Source organism: Sminthopsis crassicaudata, chromosome X (genome assembly GCF_048593235.1).
Source record: "Sminthopsis crassicaudata isolate SCR6 chromosome X, ASM4859323v1, whole genome shotgun sequence".
In the NCBI taxonomy this organism is placed as follows: domain Eukaryota; kingdom Metazoa; phylum Chordata; class Mammalia; order Dasyuromorphia; family Dasyuridae; genus Sminthopsis; species Sminthopsis crassicaudata.
Window position 1 is genome coordinate 52134559 of NC_133623.1, and position 23205 is coordinate 52157763.

General features: G+C 40.7%; 1 long non-coding RNA gene across 2 annotated transcripts in view; it reads left to right on the forward strand.

Annotated features, from left to right (window-relative positions):
• The window catches only part of LOC141548441 (uncharacterized), a 54097-nt gene that overhangs the window by 9158 nt on the left and 21734 nt on the right, over positions 1–23205 (forward strand). For both annotated transcript variants that reach the window (XR_012483947.1, XR_012483946.1), the window contains exon 2: positions 19414–19642. This is a non-coding gene — a long non-coding RNA (uncharacterized LOC141548441). The remainder of the gene's footprint in view (positions 1–19413; positions 19643–23205) is intronic.

A 23205-nucleotide genomic window follows, 5' to 3' on the forward strand; every position in this document is an offset into this window, starting at 1 on the left:
TTAAGCCTTTGACTAAAACAAACAAACAAACAAAATACAAAACAAAATAAAATTTAAAAAAATATTCTAAGTCACAGAGAGGGTGCTGAACTTCATCGTAGGGAGGGATTTGCTTATCTGGGGTTCCCTAAATGACAAGTCTAGTCCCTGTCTCCATAATGATCCTGGGGAAAAAAATAAATGTGTTGGAATTAAGCAGCTCTCGAGTAGCCAATAGAGATCACCTCCTACATCTGTTTGGCAGCCAGGCCCAAGAGCACCTGGCCACACAAATGGCTGATGGGATGGCATCGGTAGCGAGCTCTTTCACCGACACGGTGCCTCTCAGCTCACACATGCAGACCATCTCTGCTGTGCCCCCAATGGGCAGCACAGCTGGAGAAATATTTAACTTTGACATTAGGTAGAAATGATTGAGTGGTTCTCTGCACCTGCTCTGTGTAATCACTCTCTTTTCCAGATGATTTCTTGGCTCTGCTCCCTCTCTTAGACTGGAGGGCTCTTCTACTGCCCCTACATATTCTTTATTTCTGTATACTCTCATTAACTTTCACCCTCTCATCCCCCCAACTCCTATCAGCTATCGTAGTCTGGATTTAGGACTAGGAGGGGATCTTGCATGTCATCTGTACCAATATCCACTGCTTTTTTTGTTATTATATCTATTTCATTGATGCATTTTGTTTAGACAACACAATTTTTCCTGGAAATATTCCTCTCCACACCAAACTGAACCCTACTTTGAATTACAAAAAACAGTGATTTCATTTAACAATGTATATACTTTCTTCCCTAGTAGTTCCCCACCTTTCTGCCAAGAAGTAAATTTTAAAATATGCCGTAGAATCCTCTTATTTTCTAGATGAGAAAACCATAAAGTCATATGGGGGAATAAGTCAAAATCAGCAAGCATTTATTAAAAACCTACTATATACTAGGCACTATGCTAGGGGAATTCAAAGGCAAAAAACTGAAACAATCTCTAAGGAGCATATATTCTACAGGGAGAGACAAGAAAAAATGCTATAGTATCTCCACTCTCCTTCAGATCATTATCACTTCTCTCCTGGATTATTGTAATAGCCTCTTATTTGGTCTCCCTGCCTCCAATCCTATCATAATAATTGGATGTTTGGCACATAGTAAGTGCTTTATTGTTATTGTTATCATTAGCATCCCATCTCTTGTGCAGCTGCCAAAACAATCTTCTTTTTAAATTTTTATTATAGCTTTTTATTTACAAGATATACGCATGGGTAATATTTCAACACTGACCGTTGCAAAAACATCTGTTCCAACTTTTCCTCTCCTTTCCCCCACCCCCCTCCCCTAGATGGCAGGTACTCCAATACATGTTAAATATGTTAAAGTATATGTTAAATGCAATATATGTATACACATATCTGTACAGTGATTTTGCTGCACAAGAAAAATTAGATCAGGAAGAAAAAAAAACCTGAGAAAGAAAACAACATGCAAGCAAATAACAACAGAGAGTGAAAATGCTATGTTGTGGTCCACGCTCAGCAAAACAATCTTCTTAAGGCATAGATATGACTGGTTGCTCCCTTGTATTCACTGCCTCTGTCCTTGGGTACTGAGCTCTTAGGATTTCCCCAAATGTCTCAAAGTCTCTTACTGAGTTGGCTCCCCACTCAGATGAGATTCTGAGCTCTGGACTGGCTTATCCTGTATTCTACACTTTTCAGCAAATGGAAAATTATACTGACTCCAGAGTCGGAGATTGTTGTTCAGTCATTTTTGCAGTCACATCTGACTCTTCCAGACCCCATTTGGAGTTTTCTTAGTAGAAATATTGGATTGGTTTGCCATTTCTTTCTCCATGTCATTTTACATATGAGGAAACTGAGGCAAGAAGGATTAAGTGATTTGCTCAGGGTCACCCAGCTAGGAAGTGTCTGAAGCTGAATTTGAATTCAGAAAGTTGAGTCTTTCGGACCCCAGACCTGCCTCTTTGTGCACTGTGGCATCACCCAGGTTCAAATTCTGCCTTCATTGCTTGCAAGGATTTTATTTTTCATATTTTTTCCAGTGGGGTGGCAAGTGGGGTAGAAGAAGGAGAAAGAATAATTTTTTTATGAATTGGAAAAAACCTCCATAATACATCAAGTCAGACTCACTATATTTCCTTTTGTCTTTTTAAATGGGATTATGAAGCCAGTAAATCAGAAGAATGTTGTAGATATAGATTACTTTGTTATTGTTTGGTTGTTTTACTCTATAAAACTCCATAGACCCCAGAGGACTTCATTTTATCAGTAACTTGGATGAAGATATAAGTGACATCATCATAAACATTATCACTAGAATTATCATTTATATAGCACCTACTATAGGCCAGTATTTGTGTGCTAAGCACTTTATAAAAATCATCTCATTTGATCCTCCCAATAATCCTGCAAAGTGTGTGCTTGTTCTATACATGAGGAAACTGAGGCAGTGACTTACCTAGGATCACATAGCTAGTAAGTATCCTTTACTAGATTTGAACTTGGGATTTCCTAACTCCAGGCCCAGAGCTCTAACCACTCCGCAGGATTCAAAATGCACACAATTTGTATTTTTAAATGCTTGTATCACTAAGATATAGGTAGAATAATAAAATGATATGTAAAAGGAATAAAAAAGGAAATGAATGGTATACAGTATGGACAAGATGGCCTTGAAGGTTCCTTCTAACTCTAAATCTTATGAACATTAAAAAAAAAAAAAAAAAACAACAAAAAAAAAACAACTATTGGGCCAAATGTAATGAAATAAAAAAAAAATGGAGGGAGGAGTTAGCTTAATGATTTCAAAAGGGGGAAGAACAGCTTTCTATATGAAAACTTTCTCTATTGTTATATGTTAGCTACTTGCCCGTAACATAATAGCTTTGGAGAGTGACCTGGGGGAGCGTTGAGAGATTGAATGACTTGTCATTCACGCAGCCAGTGTGTGTTAGCAGTGGAATTTGAATTTGGGACTTTCTGACTTTAAAGCCAGCTTTCTATATACTATGCTACCTCTCGATATGAAATTTAATAACTATAAATGTCAGTGTAATACTTTTGTGTTGGACTATGTGGCTTCTATGATCATTTCCAAATCTTCGATTTTGTGGGTTCAAAAAATCAATTCCATTAAGTACAAAATGACATCAGGACAGGGCTAGATAACAACTTACCTGAAAAAGATTGAGTCAATAGGAGCCAGTACTATGTTCAAGAAATAATAGTATATTGTATAACTATAGATGTCAACTGTAATACTTTTGTGTTGGACCATGTGCCTTCTACGATCATTTCCAAATCTTAGATTTCATGGGTTCAAAAAATCAATTCCCTATGTAATATGGAACCACTCCTGTGGAGTGATTAGAGCTCCAAAATGACAGGACAGGGCTAGATAACAACTCATCTGAAAAAGATCGCTTTAGTAGGAGCCAATCGTATATTCAAGAAATATATAGTATATATATAGTATATAAAATAATCCATTCCAAAGCTAATGCCATTTTGGGTAGCATTATTCCAGGAGTAATGGAAGTGTTACAATTCCTTGGTACTCTGCTCTTCAAACCACATTGGGAGGATCTCATTTAGTTCTGGGCAGTATATTTTAGAAAGGACATTGATCAGCTGAAGTGCATCTGGAAGAAGGCAACCGACATATTAAAAGGTTTTGAATCCATGGTTGAAGGAACTGGAGATGTTGAGACTGAAGAATAGTCAGGCGTGAAGTGACAGTTGGCTTGATAACTCCATTAGATACTTTTTGTTGGTCCATATGCAGAGTTAGGGTTGGATGCTACAAAGAGACACATTAAGACTTGATGATCTAGCAATTGGAGCTGTCCAAAAGTGAGATGGGGTTCTTTAAAAGATTGGGAGTTGCTCCTCGTTGGCTGTTTGAAGGTCTTCAAACAGAAGGTGTGGTCACTCATTGGGCATATTGTAGGAGGATTGTTTTTCAGACATGAGTTGAAGTACATGAGCACTGAGGTCCCTTCTGACTAAAATTCTGTGATTTCTGGTGGACTGAGATTGTGAAGAAAGTCTCCTTTTGGTAGAGCTTTGAGTGTAGTCAGTGGCTCAGTGGTATGCTGGATTTCACTCTATAATAAATGGATGGTTTTAGAAAGAAAAAAAGGTGCAGGCTCTGATACTATTGCTACTAGCTCCGATCTTCATTGAAGTAATATCCCCATTTTGGGAGCTGTGGTGAGAAAACACGAGCAAGAGGGAGCTTTCTGACTCTTGTGATTCTAATCTCTCATAGTTTTCATGGAAAAAGAGAGCTCATATATGTGGGAGGGCAATGTTATAGAGAGGAGAGTACAAAATGAACCTACTTTCTGGATAGGAGACTAATTAGCAAAGGGAAGAGCTTTTGTGTGTCTGTCAACTGTATCCCTCATCCAGTTCTGGGGGTACTTTCAAGTTCTAGATGATACATAAAAGACTCAGTTGTGTCATAATCTAGTTAGTCTTCTTCCTTCCTGAGAGCTGTTCCCTCCAAGGTCCTTTGACTTAATGTATGAGAAGTAAATTATTTTAAGAAATGTATATTTTGAGATTGTTTTATATGGCATCCGTGTGAATATACTCTTCACTGATGCAGATTGTTACACCTTACTTAGTAGATTTTTAAAATGAGTAGCTGGAGCCTAAAGGATCATCAGGCATTAATCCTGAGGGCTGAATCTCTCTGAATTGTTGCTGTAAGTTGGTCCTTCAATGCCACACATAGTATCTGTTACAGAACCAGGCCTGATCTCAAAGCTTTTCAATCTCAATAGAGCCTGACAGGGCTCGTGCCCTGTCGGCATAAACTTTCAGAGCCCCCAGTCGATCTCTTGTCATGCTGAGACATCAGACAAGGACTTAAAATGGCAGACATTTCATAAAATGTTTCGTGCCAACTTTCAGAATTATTTAGGTTTTTTTTTTTTTTTTAAGAAAATGGAACAAACAGTCTGGAATCATCCAACTTCCAGTGTCAAGGGCTTCCTGAGGTCCATGAAATAAATGAAGGCCAATTTGAGCAAGGGACAAAGGGAAATGTCGTCTGAGAGTGAAGGGGCCAAAGGCACAGACAATAAGCAGATAAGGAAATTGGGTGAAAGAGCAGAAAGAAATGAGGGTGAATTGATAGGAGGCATTTCTCAAGACAGAAAGGAGGCAGAGAAATGGGAAGGTGATTATAGGCCAGTTTCTCCGAAAAGGAGTTTCTCATAAAAGAGGATAATGGCATATGAAATTGTCGATGGGAAATGAAAAAAGGGACAGCGGCTAGATGGTGTCAACAAAATGCCCTGCTATAGAAGAACAAAACTAGGATTGGCAAAGAGACTAGCAGAAAACCACCGGGCTCTGAGGGGATCAACTGGGGTCCTAACACTCCCTATAGTCGTGGCCCAACTCAGTTTGGGCAAGGGGAGGGCAACCCGGGAGCAGTGCCAGCAGCGCCATGATGCACTAAGACCTTTTCAGTTAGTGAGTTGAGAAAGGGGAACCCTCTTTCCTAGGGCTCAGAAGGATGACCATAGTTGGAAAAATGATTGTGCCTCTAATTGCAATGTGGCGATTTTCATTTAAATGTGACAAAATTGAAAGCAAAACCGCTGCTCTTGTTGGCTTCATAGTGGGTATAGCTGTTGAGTTTGGAGTGGGACTCAAGAAGGATGTAGGCATATGATGAGTAAGCCGTTCACAGAATGGAATCGCTCAGATGGTTAGTCACTGGAGGAGCTCGGGGGCCTGGAGACTTGTGCTGGAAGGTTCCAACCAGTTGTTTGATATTGGCAAGCCCTATGCTTGTTCAATGACATTTCTCGGACCCGCTAAGTGTTATCTAGCTCTCCTGGTCCCCTTGGCCATCACACCAATTCCCTCTTTAGGCAAGATTCAGCCAACGATGCTTATTGAACAGCCATTGTACAGGCCCTGCTGTTAGGTCTTTAACCCTTTGTCCCTTAGCAGCACATTCAATTTCCTACTGTTCCTTATTCCATTGTATACTCTCAGGTTCATCTAATGAGCTGGGCAACGCGACCTGACTTGATTTTAAGAATGAGCTCTGGCTTTCAGACAGTGGCCATGTTTTACAAATGGGTTTTCCGTTTAGACAGAGACTGAATAAAGAATCTTGTACAATGGGCACACATGTTCCCCTTGACAGCTTTTGGGGGAGAAAATAAGAGCACTGGAGGGATGAGTTGTTCCCTGATGACCAAGACTCAATTCAAAAAGCATTTATTAAGTGTAGGCCCAAATCCTAGGCATAAAAGAAAACAAAAACTTCATTCAGTTCATTTAATAAACATGTATTAAGGTCCTATTATACACCAGACACTGTGAAACTTGACAGAGATAGAGACAGAAATAAAATAGGCCCTGCCTTTGAAGAGTTTTCATTCTGCTGTACAAAACAACAGACATGAAACAAGAAAAAAATCATACTTACCTAAGTGCTCTTTTCAGTGTCTTATGTTCTCTCTCTACCTATGTCAAGCCCACTAACTGAGTATCCGCCAAAGCTTTGTCCTGGAACCTCTCATCAGTTCCCCTGGATCCCACTATCATTTCTAGGCTGATGGTGGCTACATCCCACGTGGTCTAATCTAGGCTGGTGGTGGCTACATCCTACATAGTCTTATCTTTCCCTCTAGACCTCTCCAACTGGATGTCTGCTAGGCATCTCAAACTCAGTGGGTTCAAATAAAACTCATTATCTTCTTCCTTGACCACATTCCCATTCCAAAGCTCCTTATTGTTCTCAAGGATACTCTTATCCTCCCAGTAACCCAGATTTGAAAATTTGGCGTCATCCTGTGTTGGATGGAGAGTCGGGGAGACTGAGTTTCAATCCTACCCCAGTAACTTGCTCACTAACTGGCTTTTAGCAAACAACTCAATCACTTTAAGCCTCAGTTTCCTCATCTGTAATATAGATAGAAATGATAACAACCTTAAGTTTCTACTGTGAAAGAAACCGGAAGCTTAAGTGGCGATTGAGTCAGACTCTGGCCCCCTCCAAGGTTTTCCACTTCTTTATATTTTCTGGTGATGTCAAGCCTGTGTGAAATTGGGAGATTAGAGAAGAAAGTTAACCTAAGAGATCACAATGTCATGTAATCATAGATCATGGCACTGTTGATTTAGAACCAGAAAGGAAGTAAGAGATCAACCCCTCATTTTACAGAGCAGGAAACTAAGGCAAAATATCACATGTAGGATCCTAGTTGATAAGATCATAGATTTAGAGCTGGGAGACATCTTTTCCATCCCCCACATTTTACTGAGAAGGAAATCAAAGTCAAGAGACTTGGCTAAGGTCATACAGCTAGTTAGGGGCAGAACCCCAAATCCAATACATTTCATCATTTTAGCCTTGTCTTACCAATTGTCCTCTAGTGTTAGGCAGCATTTCTATAGAGCTTTCAGGATGCAAAGCACTTTGCATGTTATCTTATTTGATTCTTACAACAACTTTGGGAAGTAGGTGCTATTGTTATCTCCATTTTACAGATGGGAAAACTGAGATTTAAAGTGATGAAGTGACTGAGTCATATAGAGAGCAAGTAATTGAAGCAAAATTCTGATTGCAACCTTCCTGACTCCAAATCAAATACAAGATGATGCTATATTTTCAAAGCTGGGCTACTGGGAGGATGGTGGCACAATAAAGAATATGGCTGGGAAAGAGGCTAGAATTCCACTCCTCCTCTCCAGAGCCTTTGTGTGGAAAGCTCCACATCAGGCTGTGATGGTTTCCCATAAACAGTGCAGAATAAAACATGGTGAGTGTGGCCTTTCAGTAGCACAAAGAAACTTGATGTGCTGAGCCAGCAAAAGGTTTGGGGGAGGCTGTCCTGCTCTCCCACCCCTTCCTCTGAGCGATCATCCAGGATTTAGGCAAATGTTAAGAATGATGAATGAGCTGGAGGAAGAGATCTCTCCGACTGCGGGCCAGAAGCTGGAAATGGATTAGATGGGGCAGCTGCAAGTGAATGACTAGACTGATACGGACACCCAATCACTGCTGGAACCTGGGACAGGCATCCGGCCTTATTGATTAGCTGCTCCAAGGATCATGGGAAAACCATCATGGTGAAGTGCTGGAAAGTGGCATGCACTTTGAAACAAGCAAGTAGAGGCGGTACCCTTCCAGGATCGGGCCCAAAGGCACCCCCCCTTCCCCCACCATGTCCCTAATTAGAAGCAGCCTGATTTGAGAGAAAGTGCCTAACAGCAAAGTCAAAAGACACGGGCCTTAATTGGCCACACACTAGTTCTGTACATTCACAGATCACCAAGGACTTTAGAGATCACTTTTTCTCCTTTTTGGGCAATGACCTTTTCTCAGCCCTTCATCTGGGACATCCCTCCTAACCATCCCGAGGTCCTGGGTCCTCTTTTCTTTACCTGGTTGGTGACTTCACCAGCTCCCATAATTCTCATCTTTATGCCCATGACTCTCAGGTCTTTTGTCCAAATGCCACGTCTCCCGATTTCTTGCATTTCCGATTGTTGGTTAGACATCTTGAACTATAAATCCTGAAGATATCTCAGACTTATCGAGTGCAACATTGAACTCGTTATCTTTCCCTCCAGGCCCTTTCTTCTTCCTAATTTCCCTATTACTATTGAAGGTGTCAGTATCCTGCCAGTCACCCAGGCTCACCACCTGAAGGTCCTCCTCATCTCCTCACTGTTACCTGTAGATCCAATTTGTTGCCAAGGCCTGTATATTTTACCTTCTTAGCATCTTTTGTATCTTTCCCCTTTTATTCTCTGACACTTCTGCCATCCTAATTCAGATCCTCATCCCCATCATGCCTAGATTGTCACATTTGCCTGCTGGTTGTATTCTGTGCCTCAAGCCCCTCCCTTCTATAATCAGTGGGCAAATGAATCCTTCTAAAACATAGTCCTGATCATCTCCCTCCTAGCCCATAAACTCCAGTGGCTCCCTGTTACCTCTTAGATCAAATTTGTCTTTTAAAATCCTGAAAGACTTGATTTCTTCCCACTTTTTCAGTCTTGTTATACTTTCCTCCCCTCCATGTTCTTTTTAATCCAGGAACACTGTTCCTCCAAAATGATGTCTCATCTCCCTACTCCGGGCATTTTACCTGGCTCTCCTTCCTCACCTCAGCCTCCGGGCTTCCTTGGCTTCCTTCAGGAGTCTCAGCCAAGGCGCCACCTTCTTCAAGAAGCCTTTTCTAGTCTTCCTTCATATCAGTGCCTTTCCTCTGAGATTACCTCCAAATGTATAGATCTAGTTTGTGTATCTGTATGTTGCCTCCCATTAGAATGTAGGGACTGTCTTTTGTCTTTCTTGTGTCCCCAGCACTTAGCACAGTGCCTGATGCGTATCAGACATTTAAGATGTGCTTTACTCACTGGCCATCTCTTCCCCTTTCTCTATCAGTTTACAGAGTCATTTGCTGACTTAGAACTAGTTCACAGCCAGGTCTTCTGACTCCTTACCCAGGATTCTCTTCACTGTTTTGTCCTGCCTTACGGTACAGTGGGTAGATCATTTCAACCCTCAGTTTCCTTGTCTGAAATGGTGCCTTCTTCTGTAACTCATGAAGTTTTCTTGAGGAAATTATCTGGCAAATTCGACAGCACTCAAGCAATTGCACCGATGCCATTATTTTATCAAGCTGCCCCCTGCCCAAATAGATTTAATTTTATGTATGTATATTCACATACACACATGTATATGCATATAAATATCCTTCAATGGATAACAGGCCAAAGAATATGAACACAAAACTCTCAAAAGAATTGTGAACAGGGGGCAGCTAGGGGGCGCAGTGGATAGAGCACCAACCCTGAATTCAGGAGGACCTGAGTTCAGATCTGGTCTCAGACACTTAACACTTCCTAGCTGTGTGACCCTGGGCAAGTCACTTAACCCCAATTGCCCTAGCCAAAAAAATGTGAATAGTTAGCAAGTATGTGAATAATTGATCCAAATTGCTAATCATGGGGGAAACATAAATCAAAATACTGTGAGGTTTTGCCTCACACTCAATAAATTGATAACAATGAAAAAGGATAAGAATGGGTATTGCATGGGTTTAGGGGAAAATGGACACATTCATGCATGGCTGGTGAAGCTGTGAATTGGTCCAACTGTTCTGGAAAATAATTTAGAGGTATGGGAATGAAGTGGCTAAAGCATTCATATACTTCCACTGTGATTCCACTGCTGGGTATATACCCCAAGGAGATTATTGACAAAAGGGAAAATTCCCTCATACACCAAAATATTTAAGGCAATGTTTTTTGTCATAACAAAGATTTGGAAACTGAAATACCTATTGACTGGTGAATGGTTAACTTGAATGTAATGGAGTATTATTACGAAGAGATGACTACAATGAATATAGAAAAGCACTGAAAATCTTATATGAACTGCTGCAAAATGAAATAAGAAAAACAAGAAAACAATATATACAATGACTACAACAATAAATAAGGAAAGAACAATAAAACAATTAAAACGGGATTCTGCAGGATTACATTGACCAAACTTAGCTCCAAAGAAGCGACAGGAAAACAGCTTTCACCTCCTACTTCTTTGCAGAGGTAAGGGACAATAGATATGGAATAGTATGCATAGCTTCAGTCTTTTTTGTGACATCTTGGTTATACCAATTCCCTCCCTCTTTCTTTTGTCTTCTTGGAGGAGATGGGAAAGACATATTATGGAAAATGTAAGACTTCTAGTCTTCAAATTTCTCTCAGGACTTGGGACCTCATCCCTGAAATATCCAATTATCCCTGTGGTCTTTTTATGGTGATATTTCCCTCTTGAGTTCCATCCTCTTTTTCAATTGGTAAGTTCCTCCAGGGACCACCATTTTGTGGAGGAACCTAGTCCTACTTATATTCTTTTCTTGGCCTTTTTCCCATTTCTGGATTTCAAAGTTATGCCCCCACCGCAAGTTCTCTTCCTCCTCCCCTTCTCCTTTTTTAAGTTTCCTTTGTATTGTCTTCCCCCATTAGTCTAAACTCTGAGTGCAGGGACTTTCCTTTTGCTTGGGTTTGTAACCCCAGTGCTAATCACAGTGCCTGACAAACAGTAAACATCTAATAAGTTCTTTTTTTCTTCCTTCCTAAAAGCAAAATATAGCAATGAGCATTTATTTAAAAAAAAATAAGTGCGTAAGGTAGAATTTACAATGCTTAGAGATTGATGATTGTTATCAGAGAATCTCTATCTTCCTTCCTGTTAAGTATAACTCAGGAACCACCTCCTCCATAAGGCCTTTACTTATCCCTCTAATTATTAGCATTGTCTTTCTCTGGAAATTATTTTGCAAATACTTAATCTTTGCTTCTTGCCAATCTCTAGTCTTCTAACAATATGGTGAAATGACTATTTTTCATGATAGTGATTCAAATTTCTTTAGCATTTAAGGTTTTCAAAGTGCTTGTTTCACAACAGCTCTGTGGGGATGTTGTATTCTGGCCCTTTGCCTACCCTTTCCGGATATAAATCCTTTGGAGACGAGGACCCTCTTCTTTTTGTCCCTGTCTTTTCTTTTAACCCCTTGTTAAATCATCATTGCTAGCACAGTATCTGGTATATGGCTTCTCATTTAATTGAAATCATCCATCGTTACCATCATTGCCACTAGCTTTAGTATGATTATTTCAGTATTTTCCCTACCATCTCTTTCAGATCCAGGCAAGGCTCTTGGGTATTTTCTCCCAAGGGTGTAGCATTTGATTACCTTGGTCTGCTTTCTGGTTATGCAGCTGCTACTTTTTCTAGGAAGAACTATTTTGTTCCGCACTCCTAGTAGGAAGCTCTTTTCCTGGGGGGTCTGGACGGGCTGTTTTCAATATCAGGCTCATTTGATCTTTCTCACATTTAGACACTCACATAAGCCATAAGGGACCCATCCCATAAACCATCTCACTAAGAAGAGAACATTAGGTTGTCTTCATTGTTCTTATTTACACCTTGGAGAAAGTGGCAGGTGTTTGCTAAGGGATTCAGTGGAGTTTTTTTTTTTTTTTGCCAGTTATGGCTTTAGAATACAAGAGAGAGGGAAATAATGATGACGATGATAATCCTAAATTGGCTGTCTCCGTATTATGCCTCTCTGTCAAAGGAAGGGGGGTATCTTGGGCTGTTTCTCCCCAGTCCTGTTCAGTTCTGTTATTTTATTATGTGATCCTGGACAGATTTTGTTGCTATAAGCCTCAGTTGCCTCTTCTGTAAAGTGAGAATGACCAATTTTTAACACATCTCCCATAGTGTTATTGTGAGATAATAAAATTTCAGGCTTTGCAGAAATCTCAATTGATATGATTAATAATAATCACTTTACCATAAATGTTACAGAATTACAGATGGGCAAGTGTCTGTATTTTAGAAGAAAAAGAAAATGAAAAAAAAAAGAAAAATATTATCATTAATAAGAGCTGACAGGTATTTCTTGGGGTATTTCTTTCTCCAATAGGGGTTCCTGTGAAAACTACCTTAGTTCAAGGTCCTCTGTATATCCACAGTCATTCAAAAAACATACTGCACAGACCTCTACCAATGTGTGTAGTTTTGCTAGTTAATAAAAGGTCATAATTCAAAGCAAAAGAACGAAATGAAATAGTAAATTGAGAAAAGTAGCCATAGAAATTTTTATCATAAACATGGGGTGCACTCTCCTACAATTTGATGTACCATCACTGAAAAGAGTGTATGCATCTGAATAAATGGTGATATATGAATGTTATGGGATGTTATTGTTTTGTAAGAAATGATCAGCAGGAGGATTTCAGAAAACTTTAAAAAAATTAAACGACGTTCCTCCATTTTTATACATAAATATAGGCAGATGATTTTCTGATTTGTAAAATACAGCCAGAAGTAACTGGAAACTGAGTTTTTGCCCCTCAGTTGTGGAATGGCTGAATAAGTTATGGTATATCAGTGGTATGGAATATTATTGTTCTACAGGAAATGATGAGTAGACTGATTTCAGAAAGGCCTGGGGAGACTTACATAAACTGATGCTGAGTGAAGTGAGCAGAACCAGGAGATCATTGTACATGAAAACAGCAAGATTATTGATGATCAATCCTGATAGACGTGGCTCTTTTCAACAGTGAGGTGATTCAGAGCAGTTCCAATGATCTTGTGATGAAGAGAGCCATCTGCACTCAGAGAGAGGCCTGTGGGAACTGAGTATGGATCACAAGGTAGTATTTTCACTCTTTTTGTTTTTTATTTTCTTTCTCAATTTTTTCCTTTTTGTTCTGAGTTGTGTGTGTGTGTGTGTGTGTGTGTGTGTGTAGTATGATAACTGAAATATGTGTAGGAAAGTTGCATGTGTTTAACATATATTGGATTGCTTGCAGTCTGGAGAGGGGGTGGGGAGAAGGGAAAGAAAAAAAATTGGCAGACAAGGTTTTGCAAGGGGGAATGTTGAAAATTATCTATGTATATGTTTTAAAAATAAAAAAAAGATTTTTAAAAACAGTATATACCTATAAAAACACACAGAATGGCACACAGGTAGGGAATTCTTGAGGATAAATATACCTGGAGACTCCTGGCATTTCTAATGATTTAAGGCTGCTGATCTCTTCTAGTGATATCCGTGTACTATTCCAGTTGGATCTGTTCTCTCTTAGTTCCATGTAGTATGTCCTCTCTGCCAGGCTGTTCTCAGCTGGTCCTTTGGTCACTTCTGGGAAACGCTCCACTAGGCACGTGACTGGAAGGTCTCTCTGATTTGTTTCAGGGCTCTAGCTGGAGTCCCCAGGACCACCCATTTCCAGTTCTCATATACTCTGGTGCAGGGACTTGAAAGTCCCTCCCTGATAAGTTCAGGTTAATAACTCTGTAATCATAGCCAGAGGCCATAAACCAACATAACCAGCTAAGGGAATCACTGAATAAAATGCAGCAGGGTACCAATAGCTAAGATTTTTTTCTTTTAACCCCTTGTGTTAGGGGGTGAATTAAACTCTTTTCTCCCGGACAACTATCTAACTTCGGGTTAGAACTTCCCCGGTACCTCTTGGCTTGGCCAAGAACTGAGCTAGAACAAAGGCTATGGGAAAGCAGTAATGTAAACATCGCCTACCAACGTTACAAGGTTCATTTTTGGATATTTACTTGAACCAACTGAAATTTATTTATAGTTTAAGCCAGGGGTTCTCAAACTACGGCCCAGGGGCCAGATGAGGCCTGCTGAGGACGTGTATGCCGCCGCTGAGGATGTTTATGCAGTCGCTGGATTATGGCAAATGGGCTGAGGGGTGGAGACAGAGTGTGAGGTTTTGTTTTTACTATAGTCCGGCCTCCAACAGTCTGAGGGACAGGGAACTGGCCCCCTGTTTAAAAAGTTGGAAAACCACTGGACTTGAAGCCATCATCTCATTTAGTCCTCACAACAAACCAGGAAGGTAGATACTAGAGGAATAATTAATACCCCCTATTTTATAGGATTCTTGGAGGGATCAAAGGAAATAATGTGTAGAAAATGCTGTTAAAATGTTAGCTGCATGGCGTTTTTATGAACAGTATGTGGATGGAGAGTTAATGAAACCTGGATTCAAATCTAGCCTCTGCCACTTATTGACCCTGTGAGCCTGGGCTACTGCCAGCATCTCTGGATTTCTAGTTTCTCAACTAAAATATCGAGAAAATTATATGTCTAGTACCCACTTCACACGGTTGCCGTGAGAATCAAATGAAATCCTGTCTCTAAAGTGCTTTGCAAACATTTGCTCTGTAAATGTTAGGTATTATTATTAGTCTTTTGTTTTGGGATTAGATCTGTAGTTTTATTGGAATGGTAAACTCCAGATAAGAAAGTCGCCCCACTGAGGCAGGTTGGTACCTTGTCTGCAAATGATAGTCTTAGTGAGTCAGAGTGCTGCAAAGTGAAGTGACTTGCTCAGGGTTACACAGCCAATAGGTATCGGTGGAGGACTTGAACCCATCTTCCTGACTCTGAGAGCAGCCCTCTAAGCCACCACTTTGCTGTTGCCTCATTATTATTTTATGGATGAGAAAGTAGGCTCAGACTTGCCTCTGGTTAAACAACTACTAAGTTGCAGGGACAATTGGAATTCAGATTCAGCATTGTTTGTGCTGAACTACATTTCCCTTCAAGGAGAAGGGGCTTGGGACAGAGAACATACTAAGTTAGAACTGAGAATGATATTAGACATGATTTTGTCTCTGGTCTTCATTTTACCAAGAGGGAAACTGAGGCCCATAGAGAGCAGGTTCAAAAATAAAAGTTGAAGTTTTCTGCGTCTGTAGGAAACAGTAGTAGATGACTTAAACCTGAGATTTCCAGGCTTCTTGTCTTTCTTTCTTTAAATAGTATTTTATTTTTCCAAATACATGCCAAGATAGTTTCCAATATTCACCTTTGCAAAACTGTGTCCTAAATTTTTCTCCCTCTTTCCCTCTCCCCAAGACAGCAAACAATCCAATATAGGTTACCCATGTGAAATTCTTGTAAACATATTTCCATATTTGTCATGCTGCACAAGAAAAATCAGCTCAAAAGGAAATAAAATGAGAGAGAAAAAACCAAAGGAAACAATAACCAAAAAGCTGAAAATTCTATATTATGACCAACATTCAGTCCTCTCTCTGGGTGCAGATGGCTCTCTCCATCACAAGACCATTGGAACTGGCCTCAATCGCCTCATTGTAGAAAAGAGCTATGTCCGTCGCAGTTGATCATCACACAATCTTGCTGTTGCTGTGTACACTGTTTTCCTGGTTCTGCTCTCTTCACTCAGCATCAGTTCATGCAAGTTTCTCCAGACCTTTCTGAAATCAGGCTCCTTTTCTTTCCAGGGGACCAAGTTGAACTGGTGTCACCTTGGCTCCTCCCTATACTAAACACTTCCAGTCAGGGGGTGTCTCTGGATATATCCTTTTCTAGGAATAAGGAAACCAAGGACCCAAGCAAGTTCCCTAGACCCATTTTGGACCTACCTGTCCCCAAAAGTCAAAGGCCTTCATCGTGGCCCTCCAAAGTCTATATGGGCAGAAATATTATTTTGGGGAGCTGAATGCTGCCTGGCATTTTTATAGCATTCTAAACTTTGGATAGATAGCATGGTACCTTCCAGCGGCATTCTGGGAAGGCAGTGCTACCAATGTCATCCATCCCTACTGGTCAGGGAAAGTCACTGGGGCTTAGAGATTGGGAAAGACTTAACTTAATCTTGAGACTGAAACCCAGTTCCTATGAAGCTGAATTTAGTACCTTTCCTACTAGGTCAAAAGCCTAAATGCCTAATGAAGAGCAGTGCCTTTACATACATTTATGAACATTAGGAGATTACCCAGGAAGAATTAAAAAGATAAAAGAAGTTTTGCCAGCTGAGGGAAAGCTACCAACCTGAATACAGCTAGTTTGAAACCTCATCCAATAGTCGGCAGAATTCTAACTAGTATGGGGTAAATGGGACTTTGCTCATGGATACTAACGCAGGGGAGTGTGCTTCCTCTTCCCCATGATCACCCTCTTCATGCTTCCCCCTTGAGGGGTATGATGGCCTTCACAGGAATTTTGGGGAGGTGGCCCACTGGGCCAAATCCTCTTCCCTTTACATTGTCTTGGCACTGCTACATACCTACCTCCACCATCTTGACTGCACACCAAGTCCAATTCCAGCTAGTTGCTTATGACCCTAATTAGTTCAGTCCCCAGCTGGAAATGAGGGGTCTGGTCTAGATGGTATCTAAGACCCCTTCCAACTCGTAATTCTCTGGTGCCAGGATCTAGAAAGGCTCCTAGGAGATAAAAGGAATTTGCCAGAATGTTCCTCAGATATTCTGAAGTTCTCCAGGACTTACTTGTCTCAGCAGCTATGGGCGTACCCAGGGCAGGACCAGGACAGGTTGTCTTGCTTGTTTGTACAGATCAAGGGAAGCCTCTGAAATGGAAGCTGAGGGGCTCCTGTAGTTAAAGGGATAGTTGATGTTCCCCATTGTCCTAACCCACCCACTGTGCAAATGGACCCAGGCCTAAAAGAAGTGGAACGGTGAGAGCCAGGGTCTCAATTAGCAGATCAGACAGACGGAACACGTAGATGTCTATCTCTTATCTCATAATGGAAGAGCAGTGTGTTTATGTACATTTATGAACACTGGGAGATTAATTACCCAGGAAGAGCTTCCCTCGACCCCAGACCATCAGCAGGCACCATAATGAAATATGAACCACAAATTTGAGAAATCTATCAGGAGTCCATTTCACAACCCACCTTAACAAGCTCCCGGTTTCTAATTTTGGAAGGGGAGATAAACGACTCATTTATCGGAGGCAGGAACTGCAGGATGCATTTGGCCAAAGAGCATTTCTGTTGTCATGAAGGATGTGTCGGCGCATTTTGGAGCTGGCGTAGCCCATAGAGGTCATCTGGTCCGACCCCTACCCCTCTCTTTGTATCCTTCTCAAGGAGCCATCTTGTCATTCTCAGAGGAGAGGAAAATCACTATATTTGGATTCTGAAGGCCTAGAATCAAATCCCAATGCTGCTATATATCAGCTGTGTGAATTTTAGGAACTTATTTAACTTTTCTATGCTTCAGTTTTTTTCCTCTATTAAACAGATAAAAATGCATAAGAAACTTTACATTTCATCTACTCTAATCCCACCCCCCCCTTTCTGACAAAAAAGGAAACTGAGACCTACAGAAGTGAAGTTACTTGTTTCAAGTCACATGTCATAAACAGCAAAAGTAGAATTCAAACTCTGACTTAGAGCCATGGTCCTCATGCTGGGAATAGTTATGGATAATAGCTATACTCCTTAGTTAACAGGGTTGTTGTGAGAACCAAATCATTTGGTAACAAAGCATCTTTTAAACCATAAATCCCTATATAATTATTGGCCATCCAGAGACATCATGGTATTGAAACAGGAGAGCTGGCCTCTGCGTCAGGAAGATGTGAGTTCGAGTCTTGCCCCTTACAGCATAGCATCTGTGTGACCCTGGCAGTCCTCCATAAACATCAGGTACAAGTGAACTGCTCATTTTGATGGGTTGGAAGGATTCTCCACACTGGGATGTCTTCATAGCCATAAAATCACTATTCCAGACAAAACAAGGTTGAACTGAAATCAGCTTTTGAATCCCCCCTTTGATGTTTTTTTCCCTGATTTCCTCTAGTTCTGCCCTTTGTGGGCAAGTACAGCCAGATTGATTTCTCTGTATTTGAATTCCAGTCCTTCAGATGTAGAAAGATCTTGATCTTAAAAAAACTAATTTTGTGTTCATTATGGTCTGAAATTGCAATTTTATCAATGCAGAGACTGCTCAGGTGAAAAAGGTACTATTAACATTGCAGATCTTTGGGGCGGTTAGGTGACACAGTGGACAGAGCACCAGCCCTGAAGTCAGGAGGACCCAAGTTCAAATTTGCCCTTAGACACTGAACACTTCCTAGCTGTGTGACCCTGGGCAAGTCACTTCACCCCAATTGTCTCAGGAAAAAAAATGCAGATCCTTGCGTACTTTTTAGATATTTATTCTTAGATGGCCACCCAGGGTCACTGAAAAGTGAGGAGATTTGTCCGGTGTCTCACAGTATGTGCCAGAGGAAGGACTTGAACCCAGAACTTTCTAATTCTAAGACCACCTCTCGGATTCATTCTCCCTATCTAAATGTCAAGAATCTAGCATGTATATTTTACTTTTGACATTTCTCCTTTGATCTTTATGAGAGCCCTGAGAAATTATGGTATTACCTCTGTCTCTCTGTTCACTGCCCCATGCTTCCCCTCCCCATGATCTTCTCTAAATTATCTCTTGCTAAACATCCCTAGTCCCTTCAGTCTCTCAGAACAGAAAACAGGCCCCTACTCCATCCTAGTCCAACTCCTGGACCTGAGGCCTGATGAGGAGTTGGTATCGGGAAGGCTCCATGGTCTCCCTCATTGCTAAAGTTCTTGCCATTTTCCTGTTTAACTTTCTTTATTTCATGCATGAGAAGGATTGCATTAGTTAAATTCAATTTGGCTTGTATGGGGTGGGGGAGGGAAATTGTGTGGATTTTTTTCCCTTAAAGCAAATGTATAATTACATCTTTATGTTATAAGAGCTTGAAGAATTATATTTGTCTGTTTCCTAGCAACCAAAGGGCCTTGGGATTTTTCAGAGAGAGCGAGATCAGCACCAGCCTGCTGCTGTATCTTAGAAGTACAATAAGATGGTTATTAGTAAAAACAGTGCATGCTGTAATTTGGGCACAATCATACAAGGAAGCCAAAGCAAAGATGATGTTGTCTGGATATATGTTTATTTCTCCTATGGATAGAAAGCTATGTGGGCGGCGCCCATCACCAAGCCAATTTTCATCCAGTATAATTAACATCCACATTCACCTTATCTTTTGCACAGCCTTCATTACTCACATTGAGAACTCTGATAAGACATCTGCATTTGGAGGTATGGACGAGGAGGGCACATCGTGAAGATAGGAATCAGCTCAACTCCAGGGTGTATGTTGTTATTATTCAGGCATTCGATCACGTCCAACTCTTCGTGACCCGATGGATCATAGCACGCCGAGATTGTCCATGGGATTTTCTTGGTGGAAAACCGGAGTGGGTTACCATTTTCTTCTCAGGTAAATTAAGGTAAACAGAGGTGAGGTGACTCTCTCAGGATCACCTGGTTAAGAAGTTTGGACATAGGTCTTCCTGGCTCCAGGTTCAATGCTCTAGCCACTGCAGTGCCACCTAGTGTATCTCTGGGCCACAGCTTGTCTCTTCCATATGTCCCTAGGCCACCACACTGGCTCTTGGACAGAATAGTATCTCTGAGTTCAGCTTGGCTGGAACTTGGGAAGAAAAGTCATGTGAACCAGAGCTGGAAAAGGAGGAGGTGGAATCAGATTGAAGAAGGCCTTCAATGTCAGCCTTATTACGTGTGTAATAAGAGCAGGGGTTTTTAACTTTTTATTGTATCATGGACACTTCCGACAGTGTGGTGAAGCTTATAGATCCCTTCTCAGATGAATGTTTCTTAATGCATAAAATAAAATCCATAAGATTACAGAGGAAACCAATTGTATTGAAATTATTATTATTATATTTATTATTTTAATATATTATTATATTTATATATTATAGAATATATTATAACATTATTAATAATAGATGATATAATATAATATTATAATATATATTTATTATAGATTATGATATTAAATGGATTACTATCATATATACTTTATTATAGCTTTTTATTTACAAGATATACACACGGGTAATTTTTCAGCATTGACAACTGCAAAATCTTTTGTTCCAGTTTCTCCCCTCCTTCCCCCCACCCCCTCCCCCAGATGGCATATAACATATATTCTTTTTAAAAAGTTAATACACCCCAGGTTCAAATCTCATCTTAGAGGCAGTAGGGAGTCAGCAAGTTTTTGACCAGGAAAATGACATCTTCAGTTCTGTGACTTATCAATCAATGGACCCATTTTCCTTGAGTTCAGGGACTCTGTTGTTGCTTTTCTTTGTCTTCTAGGGCCGGCTAGGTGGCACGGTGAATAGAGTGCTGGATCTGACATTGGGAAAAACCAGAATTGAAATCCGAGAGTCTTAGGCGACTCTGAACAAGCCAGTTAACTTACCTGTGCCTCAGTTTCTTTTTATGTAAAAGGGGGATAATAACAGCATCCATCTCAAAGGGTTGTCAGGAGGATCAAACGAGTTAACATATGTATCTTAAACAAGCACTGTATAAATGCTTGTTATTATTATAATCCTTAACAACTTAGCACAATGTTTTGCACATAGTAAGCAGTCAATAAATATTTGTTGATTGGCTGGCATTTATTAAGCACCTAATATGGTCTAGGGAAGATGCTATGTACATATCTAAGTGTATGTTCATGGTGTTATATATACAAAATGAATTTATGGATATTTGGACGAGGCAGGACACTAGGAGCTGGAGATAGCACAAAAGGCAGCATGTATGAGACAGAAGATGTCTATCTTCCTTAATACAGTGCCCGTCACATAGTAGGCACTTGTACACAGTAGGCACAAATTGAGTGAATGAAACTTATACTTTAAATAATGATTTCATTGTTTTGGGCTGTTGGGCACTAATAAGATGAGTTTTACTGTCATGGAATTGGGCCTGTATTCATATCACCCTTGTGAGGAGTGGTCTGCTTGACCCGTCCAAGATTTCAAGGGACAAAGACACAGCATCTCTCATCTTCAGGTAATTAGAGAATGTATCAATAGCATATCAGCTGCCAATGGAATATTTACGCACACAAAGGGTATGAGGAGACACCTACGTCCTTCTTCCAGCTACCAGCCTGGCCCAGTCTTCTTCTGGCTCTGGTAAATGAAGGTTCATTTGTGATTACATCTCCTAGACAATGGGCCCCATCCAGATGCAGACCAAATAGCAATGCTACATGGTCTTAGGATGATTGAAGCTCAGATATCTTTGGTACATTCATCACAAGGAGGCCAGATAAGGATAAATGCAGAAGTTGGGAGAAATCCATTGATGTTGAGACTACTTTGGTAGCTATAACTCTTGCTTATTTCTATCTACAGATCACCCCTTCCTTTCTCCAATGCAAGGGACCTTAGAGGCCTTCTAGATCAACTTTCTCATTTTACAGATGGGGAAACTGAGTCCCAGAGACGTGAAGTGATTTGTCCAAGGTCCTGCACAGGATTTTAGATCTAAACCTGGAAGACATCTTAGAGGTGATCCAATCTGACCGTTTGTAAAAGAGAAAACTGAAGCTCAGGAGGTTATGACTTGTCCAAGATCACACAGGTAGTGAGCATCAGATCTGACCTCAGGTCTTTTGACTGCAGAAGCAGTGATCCTTTCACTATACGATGCTGCCTCCCGGCTGGTTCCACATAGCAAGCATGCAGCAGGCAGAAAATTGTCTTTTTTTCTGGTGAGAAAAATCAAACTACTTCTTTGCCATCCCTTCTTTCCCTTATATGGAAACAACCTTTCCCTTAGAGCATTCTGGTTGCCTTTTCTAATATAATTTGTATCACAGTTATCTGTGTTTCAGGTTTAGACTGGGAGTTTCATGAGGGCATCAACTGAGTCTTCTCTAAATGTGTTAAGTTGCCGAGCACCTAATACTTAGCTCAGGGTGATGCTCTTATTGTTCAAATTCTTCAGGGCCCCTTTTGGGATTTTCTTGGCAGAGATACTGGAGCTGTTAGTCATTTCCTACTCCAGCTCATTTTATAGATGAGGTAATGGAGACAAACAGGGTCAAGTGACTTATCTAGGGTCACACAACTAGGAAGTATCTGAGGCTGGATTTGAACTCAGGTCCTTCTGACTCCAGACCTGGCACTTTATCCACTGCCCCTCTAGGGCCTAAGCTTTATCCACTGTACTATTTTGCTGCCCCCAAATAAGATATAAATTTATGCTCTTAATAAGCACTTCATAAATGTTTATTAATTTAAACTGAGTGGGAGAGATGGTGCGGTAGAGTAGAAAGAGAAGGAAATTTGGGGTCTGAGCACCTGATTTTAGAACCTTTTTCTGCTCCATCCTACCTGTGTGAGCTTGGGCAAGTTCCTCCCTTCCCTTTGGCCTTAGCTTCCTTGTGTATGATATTAGAGCCTTGGATTAGGTAGCACTAGGTAGGTGGATTTGGAGTTAGGACAGCCTAGGTTCTATTGTGCCACCACTTACGCAGCCTTATCAGCTTCAAAGATCCTTCCACCTCTGGGGGCCCATCATCTGATGGGTTAATTCCCACTGGACTCTCCATTAGAACAGTGGCATGCTGGCCATCCACGTTCATTCCTTCTTCGTTCTTCTACTTCCATTCTATGACTTTCTTTTTCTACTATTTCCCAGCAACCTTCTCACCATAGAAGATCCCTTTACCACTGTCGCCCCTTTCTCTGATTTGTCCATCTTTCCTGAACTTTCACTTTCAGGAAGTACCCAGGCTAGCCATGGCTACTTCATTCTTTCCTGGCTAGCTTCCTGAATCTCCTACTCCACTGTGCCTCTTCACAGGTACTTTCCCTCATTTCATCTTCCACTCCTTTTCAGTTTCTTTTTATATATCATCTTAGTCTGCTAAAATTCTGGCTCCTTGAGGAAAGAGATTTTCTTTTTTTGTGTTTGCAACACTTAGCACAGTGCCTGGTATATAATAAGTGC